Source organism: Myotis lucifugus, unplaced genomic scaffold (assembly GCF_000147115.1).
Source record: "Myotis lucifugus unplaced genomic scaffold, Myoluc2.0 scaffold_207, whole genome shotgun sequence".
Taxonomy (NCBI): Eukaryota; Metazoa; Chordata; class Mammalia; order Chiroptera; family Vespertilionidae; genus Myotis; species Myotis lucifugus.
The window spans coordinates 2,005,211-2,014,278 of record NW_005871255.1 but is presented as its reverse complement, the minus strand read 5'-3'; the positions used below and the strand labels follow the sequence as shown (position 1 = coordinate 2,014,278).

At 45.0% G+C, this 9,068-nt stretch overlaps 1 long non-coding RNA gene across 1 annotated transcript; it reads left to right on the top strand.

Moving 5' to 3' along the window:
- The first annotated feature begins 1,253 nt into the window (after positions 1-1,253).
- LOC106698635 lies at positions 1,254-6,720 on the top strand. Its single transcript, XR_002831393.1, has 2 exons — positions 1,254-1,520; positions 6,339-6,720. It is a non-coding gene; the product is annotated as an uncharacterized LOC106698635 (long non-coding RNA).
- Positions 6,721-9,068: the final 2,348 nt, after the last annotated feature.

The window sequence follows — 9,068 nt, the reverse complement described above, 5'->3', positions numbered from 1 at the left end:
GGGAAACTTGGTCAACTGGAGACGGATGCTTCATACCGACTTTCAGAAGGCGGAGGCTGAGCAGGTAACAATTTGATTCTCTGGGTCAATTGGATCAGTGAATCCTGTTTTAATGTAACATGCTCCCAAAATGGCTCTGTTATGAATTGTATTGTGTTTCCCTCAAAAAGATATGTGGAAATCTTAACCTCAATATCTCAGAATCTGACCTTATTTAGAAATAGGTCTTCGCAGATGTGATTAGTTAAAATTAGGTCATTCTGGATGGAGTAGGAAGGACCCCTAATCCAATATGACTGGTGTCCTAGTAAGAAGACGGTCACATGAAGACAGACAGACGGGGAGAAAACCATGAAGTCAGAGATTGGAGATGTGCAGCTGTAAACCAAGGAGTGCCAGGGTTTGCCAGCTAACCAGGAACCCAGGACAAGGCAAGGAAGGATTTTCCTGTGGGTTTTGGAGGGAGCTGAACTCTGCTGAACTCTGAATTTGGACTTCTAGCCTCCAGAGCTGTGAGACAATACATTTCTGTTGTTTTTTTCTTTTTCTTTTTTTTAAATCCTCACCCAAGGATAGAGAGAGTGGAAGGGAAGTAAGGAGGGGGAGAGAGGGAGAGAGAGAGAGAGAGAGAGAGAGAGAGAGAGAGAGAGAGAGAGAGAGAGAAACATCTATGTAAGAGAGACATCATTGCTTGGGCCTCCCACAGGCGCCACACTCGGCTTGGTGCCTGGGAGAACCTGCAACCCAAGTATGTGCCCTTGACCAGAATCGAACCCGGGACCCTCAGTCTGCAGGCTGACACTCTATGCACTGAGCCAAACCGGCTAGGGCTAGAAATTTTTTAAATGTCTTGTTACATCATGGTCATATAAGGAAATTCTTAAGCCTACGATACTTAGTAGCCTTTCCCTCCTTTCCTTTGCTCTAAAGGAGCAGGACCTTTAACTTTAAAAAAAAAAAAATCCTTACCCAAGAACATGTTTATTGGTTTTTGAGAGAGAGAGAGAGAGAGAGAGAGAGCAAGGAAGATGTGAGAGAGAATTTTTAATAGGTTGCCTCCTGTACATGTCTGGACCAGGGATCGAACCCAAAACCTAAGCATGTGCCCTGACTGGGAATGAACCCAAAACCTTCGGGTGCAAAGGAGGATGCTCCAGCTAGTGGAGCCTCCTGACCAGGGCAACGAGTGCGATCTTTATCTCCTCTTCTTTCTTTCTCTTAATCTCACTCGTAAATAAATAGACGATGAGGTCTCAGACCTTTCCAGACAGCCATGCTTCCCTGAGCGATACTCTCCGTTGCCCTCATTATTCCTCCTGACTTGCCCATAGGTCTTCTTCCAAGGCCGTCATCTAATTGTGATGTGAGCCTCATCACAGCTGCCACAACACGTCACGAGACACGTACATGGCACACACTCAGAGCTGAAGCTGCAAGTGAAAACAGGAAGCAGGCAGGCTTTCCATTCCAGAGGGAACTGTCTCAGATGCCTTGGAGAATGACTCCCAGCTTCTGCCTCGGTGAGCTGACCTTTGTTTCAACCTGGAAACTATTTTGTTATGGTGTGTGGAAATGGCAAAGGTTAAATTCAGTGCTTCGTGAGGCAATCGTCTATCTAATAACCACCTTTTGTTATGTCAGAATAAGACCATCTCTGCAAAGGGTGAAGAGGGATGCATTTACTCGTTCATTCACTCACCGGACAGGTATGAAGTGACAGGCTACTTTGCCAGATGACGGGAAATCTAAAGCTAGAAACACAGTCTCTACCCTTGCAGGGCTCGTAGTGGGGAGAGAGATATAAACCGACTTGAATGTAACCAGGACCTCTCGAGCCGCTCTGCTATATGTTGGAGACCTATCCCAGCATCCAAACCGCCCTGCTCTCGAGGCATCCCATGAGCAGGCAAAGGAGGGGCATACAGCGCGCATCATCAACAACACTTGCAATCATCCTCTTTTTTTAAAGCCTCTCTGCTCCTTTCCCAAACTCTGCCTGTCACCTCATCCCACCCCAAAAGCAGGACCTTAGCTTTTTCTCTCCGCCCTACCTTACCCCTCCACTTGCAACCTGGCTTATTTAAAAAAAAAAAAAGACTTATCTCAAGTGTCTCTCAAGACTGCTCCAGGGAGCCTCAATTCAATGTGTCTGGTGCTGCTGGACTGTAGCGCGTAAGGCAGGAAGCAAGAGACCAGAGAGGAAGCCTAGAGTCAGAGTAATGTGACCCTCATCTGCAGATTATTTTTCATAGTAGCAGCACTTACTTTTAATTTTTTTTGGACTACTTCTAAGGTTGCAAGACTTGGTAAATAAGAAGATAAGATGCCCAGCTAAATTTGAATTTTATATAAACAATGAATATGTCTCACGGCAAATTTGAACATATTTATACTAAACATTATTTGTTATTTATTTAAAAATCAACCCCGACTCCTTCATAAGAGGTATTGTGTCCACCCATCAAGAGGTTTCTACTATCTCGCCGTCTCTCTTTTTGCGATGTTAGTGGCTGGTGATGATGATCATGGCCTAAATTGATTATTTCCCTAGAGGTTGTAAAACTATGATGTTCTAATTCTACCTTTTTTCCTCTTCGTTTCTTTCTTTCTTTTTAATCCTCACCTGCTAAATAAGGATATTTTTTTCCATTGATTTTTAGAGAGAGTAGAAGAGAGGGGGAGAGACACAGAGAGAGAAACATTGATGTGAGAGAGATGCATTGATTGGTTGCCTCCTGCTTGGTCCCAGACTGGGCCGGGGATTGAACTACAACTGAGGTATGTGCCCTTGACTGGGAATCGAACCTGCGACCCTTTGGTCCTCTGGCTGACGCTCTAACAACTGAGCCGCCGGCCAGGGCTCCTCTTCATTTCTTAGCTAGAATATGTCTATAAAGAGAAACTCGCCCACCAACTATTTGGTTTGCCTGGTCATTTTCATATAAGAAAAGTAAGACGCATGCTTAATTCTTTTTATTTATGCATTTTCAGAGTAATTAGTTCCCTGGCATCCTCCAAAGGTGACCAATGAGCTGTGTTCTTTCCCTTGAATGTATCATTATGAACTCAGGGATTTTGACATGCATATCTTTTGATCCATTGCTATTATTATTCTTTTAGACATTCAAATCGTCCCATCTTTGGCCAGTGGGAGCCTCTGGCACTTGGCTTCTGAGTCCTTCTGATGTCACTCCAGTAGTCTTTGTTGGTCCCTTTGCTTTCTAGTGTAGCAAGATGTTCCAGATTCATCTTACACATTTCCAGCCCAGACCTGAACAAGACATTTCTCTTAGGAGCCCCTTCAGTGGGAAATGATGTTGAGAGACCAAACATCTCTGACTCCACTATTTAAAACTATAACAACCCGCTGGAACAAACACAAGTTCACATGCTCCCTGAGATCCCCTGGCCCTGATCTGATGATGCAGGCCTGAGAAGAATGGGGGAGACTCCTGGCATAACCCAGGCAAGGGAGAAGAAGGGCCTGGATCAGGACAGGGAAATGGCACTGGCTGAACTTACGAAGCAGGTTGACCTAGAGACCTCCCAATTCCAGACCAGGAGGCAAAGGCCAGGGCGGATCATTTCTCAGGATCCAAACCTACCCGCCAAACAGCCTTTCTCCGTCTCACCCTCACCCCGGGTAGACACACGTACCAAAACATCGCACCCTTTCCCAAAGCATAGAAAGCAGGATGCACACTGGGGTCCTGGACAAATGCCCAGCTGCCTCCAGGGTGGCCTGGTCTGGGGACAAAGCCGAGAAAGCGCCCAGGGTTTCCTTGTTCCCCCTCCTGGGTTTAAGTGAATCTTGAACACACACTTCTCGGCTACCCAAGGATTAGCCATGTGTTCCAGCAAGTGATTGAAAATCATTACTCGTCTCTTTTGGTTGAACCTCAGACGTTTGAAATGTACACAGCTTGGCAGGCTCGCCAGGGCAGCTGAGCTTTAAGAGGACGTGTCCCAGCCATCTGTTGCCCTGCTTCATACCAGCCTCTGCCCTTCCCGCTGCTGAGGAGCGCAGGGCTTGACGAGCAAATGCAGGACAAAGACAACTGCAGCCTTGGCCTCAAACAGTTGCTCACGCTGTGTCTTAAAGGTGGGGGGAAGGGAAGTTATGGCATCGTTTTTAAGTGCTTTGCCTTGAGACATGGAGTTTTTCCTTCATCTTAGAGATCCAGCCAGTTTTAGGGACAGAGACAAAGGACATTCCTTGTGATTTCCCCTCCATCAGAGCAGCTCCAACTGTGCTCAGCTACTCTGAGGTGATTCAGGCATGCAATGTGAAGATTAGAATTTCATTTTAAAATATCTAAGTATTTTTAAAGCTGCTATTAAACCCTGCGGCGTGGCTCAGTGGTTGAGAGTCGACCTACGAACCAGAAGGTCACAGTTTGATTCCTGGTCAGGCCACATGCCTGGGTTGTGGGCTTGATCCCCGTGTGGGGCTTGCAGCCGATCAATGATTCTCTTATCACTAATGTTTCTATCTCTCTCTCTCCCTCTCCTTTCTTCTCTGAAATCAATAAAAATATATTTTTTAAAAAGCTGCTATTCAAAAGTATGTAGCCTAAAACTATATGGATGCATTAAATAAACACATCTATCCCAGGAGGTTTAAATTGCATCACCCTGGGGAAGGCAGTCAATTTTATTATTATACTTTTTATGAATAGACTTTATTTTTTCAGAAAAAAATTTTAGATTTGCAAAGAAATTGAGCAGATAGTACAGAATTCCCATATTACCCGCCCCCTTCCCAGCACCCACTTTCCCCTATTAACATCGTTCATGGATATGGTACATTTGCCACAATTGATGGCTCGATATTGAGACATTATTATTAATTAAATCCATAGTTTATTCAGATTTCTTTAGTTTTTACCTACTGGCCTTCTTTCTGTCCAGGATCCCATCCAGGGTACCACGCTACATTAAGGTGTCTGGTCTTCTTGGGCTTCTCTTGGCTTTCCCAGACTCTCCTTGTTTTTGATGACTTTGTGAGTCCTGGGTGAGTATTTTCCTCTGTTTGCAATCCCTCTATCAGGATTTATGTACTTTACTCGTGATAGACTGGAGTTGTGGGTTTGGGGAGGATGATCGCAGAGGTAAAGTGCCATTCTCATCACATCATATCAACGACCTGTGCTACATGATTTATGACGGTTAATGTTAATCTTTTTTAAAAATATATTTTATTGATTTTTTTACAGAGAGGAAGGGAGAGGGATAGAGAGTTAGAACCAACGATGAGAAAGAAACATTGATCAGCTGCCTCCTGCACACCCCCACTGGGGATGTGCCTGCAACCAAAGTACATGCCCTTGATTGGAATCAAACCTGGGACCTTCATTCAGTCTGCAGGCCAATGCTCTATCCACTGAGCCAAACCGGTTAGGGTTGTTGATGTTAATCTTGACCACCTGCCTGAAGTAGTGTTTGTCAGATTTCCCCACTGTAAGGTTTTCTTCTTTTAAAAATTTTATAGAAGTGTGATTCCGGGAGCCGGTCCATCCTTGCTGCTTGACACAGTCGCTGCAGGAAAGAAACATCTGCACAGCATATGTTTCAATGGACCTGGCATATATAGCATACTGTTCTTAATATGTTTGCTCCCTTTAGCGCCATGTGTTTTAACCAAGGTCACCTCTCCGAGAAAGGTTGTTTCCCCAGGTGGGGATCTTTCCCTGAGGTTAGGGAGGGGATACAACCCCTTAATTAAGTGCCAGGCGGGTAGTTAAACTACATAATCTTTACTCCCTGGAATGGAGATAAGAAACGCCCTAACCTTTGTAATAGAAATTGACAGGATTAAAATCGGCTGGTATAAATACGGATGTAACAAGACAATAAACATCAGATCGTCATCAGACTCTCATCACATCATCATCAGATCCTAACCAGAACCTAGCCAGAGAATATGGCAAAAGATCCTGGACAGAACCTGGCTACAGAACTTCACTGGAGAACCTAGACAGAACATGGCAGGAGAACCTAGACAGAACCTGGCTGGAGACCCAAGACTGAACCTGGCTGGAGAACCTGGAGAACCTGGCTGGAGAACATGGCACCAGAACTTTGTTGGAGATCCTGACCAGAACTTCGCTGGAGATCCTAGCCAGAACTTCGCTGGAGATCCTGGAGGGAGAACCTCGCTATGCTGATGAACTGAACCCAGTTTCCATGTCATTCATTCTTCGCCGACTCCGTCCACACCTTTGGGGATCCCTGGACCCGTTGGGGTTGGACCCCAACAGTGTGAACTCATAGATATTTATTTTATACTTCTGGTTATAATGTAATACTACTTTGTTTCATTCCTCAGATTGTTCCAGCTTTGGCCATTGGGAGCTCTCCGTCGACTCCCGTGCCCCCGTGTCACACCCCCATCAATGCGGGCTTTTTGTGTAAACTCAGTTTTGTGAGGACTTTGGCACAAGTTCCATCTGGCGTCCCTGAGAGCGGGCTGGCACCGATAGTGGGTGTGTCTGCAAGAATCCATGCTGCGCCAGCCTGGGCATGTCTGCTTGTAAAGAGCAGAGCAATGAAGAACTGAGTACTTCCTGCACCAGCTCCACCGGGCTCCACAAACACCTTTAGCAGTGACTATGGAGAGATGACATTGTCTTGTTTGTTTAGTACTTGCTGTAAGTTTTAGTTGTTTATTGCCTAACTTTTATGTTTATGATGAGGATAAAGAGCAGTTGGATATTTTGATAATTACTCATTCAATTCAAACAAAAATTTCCAATACTTTTCTTTCTGGTTTTTAGATCGATTTAATTGAAGACTATTATAATCTCAAATGGTGGTGGTGGTGGGGGGGTAGGCTGTGGGTAGGAGTTAAGAACACAAACTCTGGCACAGGACTTCCTTGATTTAAATCCTTGACCTTGGGCAAATTACTCCACTCCCCTGTTCCTCAGTTTTCTCACCTGTAAGAGGGGAATGCTAATGGTAGACCTACTTCAAAGGTTTGTTAATTGAGTTAATATACATAAATTGATTAGAATAGAGCCTGACATATAGTGGGTGCTGTGTAATGGTGTCTATCATTATTATTTACACCATCTGCTATGGTAAGAGTGTTTGTATCCCCCCAAACTTACTATGTTGAAACCCTAATTCCCATGGTGGCATTAGGAGGTGGGGCCTTTGTGGGTGATTAGATCATAAGGGTAAAGCCCTGATGATTGGGATTAGTGCCTTTAGAAAAGAGGACCCACAGATCTCTCTCGTTTCCTCTGTCACGTGAGGATCTATGAGAAGTCTGCGACTCCAAAGAGGACCCTCATCAGACAATGATCTTGGACTTCCAGTCTCTAAAACGGTAAGAAACGAATTTCTGTTGTTTATAAGCTACAGCCTATGGTGTTTTGTTATAGCAGCATGAATGGACTAAGAAACCATTGATCTGTATGACCAGAATTTTCTCAGAACTCTGTGACCAAAGCAAAATACAAAAACAAGTTGGATGCTAAGACTGACATAAGACTGTAAATCGGTCAGGGTTCCGATTTAAAAATGCAACAGGAACCGGCTCTGGATGACTTAAGCATAAGAGGAATTTACAGAAAGCATGCTGGGTAGCCCACAGAATCTCTGGGAAGGCCAGAGAGCCAGGCTCAGGGCAGGAATGACAACAAAGGATGCTGGACAGCAGCCAAGAGCATGGCCAGAAGTGTGACACAGAAGCTGTCTAGAGTCCTGCCCTGGCCTCAGAACCCTGGGAAGCTTGTGCCACAACCAGGGCAGGGGCCTGAATGATGACCCTGCTGCTGCTGATACCCTGGAATCTGGACATGACGACCACAGCTGCCACCCGCACGGGCAAAGGCTCTTTGAGGCACTCCCTCTGTGGTCCCTGGTTCAGGCCAGGGCAGTGCACCTGATTGGCCAAACACAGATCATATGTCTAAGCTCTGCAGATGAAGGAGGCTGGGAAGCAAGTGTCTGGCCTTTTCAGCCTCTATGGTGAGAGGTGAGCCGTGGGCTCTAATTTCTACTGAGACTCAGAGGGTGGAGTCTTCCCCACACCTGGGAAGGGATTCTGAGGCTGGGCACCCAAAATATGGCAAATGTCATCCATCACCCCTACTTTCAGATTTTGTTCCATCATATTAGCATCATTGATGGACTTCGTAAAAAGCAAAAGTTTGAAAAACACTGGCCCATTGCTCTGGTGTCCCTTATATTTTTCAAGTCAGAGGGATAGGTGACTAATTTCTGTGAATTCTAAGGAAGATAGAAGCTCTGCTGGCTGGATTTGGGTCGAATTTCATGGAGGCCCAGACTCTGGGCCTTAAAGGATGTTGCATCCCAAGTTTTTGTAAGTGACAGTAGATGCTCCTGCAATTCATAAAATACAAATTCCTTTTTTTTTAAAGTATATTTTATTGATTTTTTACAGAGAGGAAGGGAGTGGGATAGAGAGTTAGAAACATTGCTGAGAGAGAAACATCGATCAACTGCCTCCTGCACACTCCCTACCGGGGATGTGCCCCGCAACCAAGGTACATGCCCTTGACCAGAATCGAACCTGGGGCCCTTGAGTCCACAGGCTGACGCTCTATCCACTGAGCCAAACCTGTTAGGGCTGAATTCCTTTATTTTTTTTATGTATTGATTTGAGAGAGATAAATGTGCTGTTCCACTTATTTATGCATTCATTGGTTGCTTCTTGTATGTGCCCTAACTGGGGACCGTATCTACAACCTTGACATATTGGGACAATGCTCTAACCAACTGAGCTACCCAGCCAGGGCTGCAAATTCTATTATTTTTTTATTTTTAATTTTTAAAAAAATATTTATTGTTGAGAGTATTACATATGCTCCACCTTCCCCCCACCCCTCCCACCCCCATATACCCCTTCTAGCCCATCCCCCGCCCAGGGCTTTCACATACAAATTCTTTGAAAAGATACAAACTGCCCTAGCTCAGTGGATAGAGCCTCGGCCTGTGCACTGAAGGGTCCCAGGTTCGATTCTGGTTAAGGGCACACACACACCAAAAAAAAAAAGATACAAAACTGATTATTGTTTTTATCATTTTGCATTGTGTGG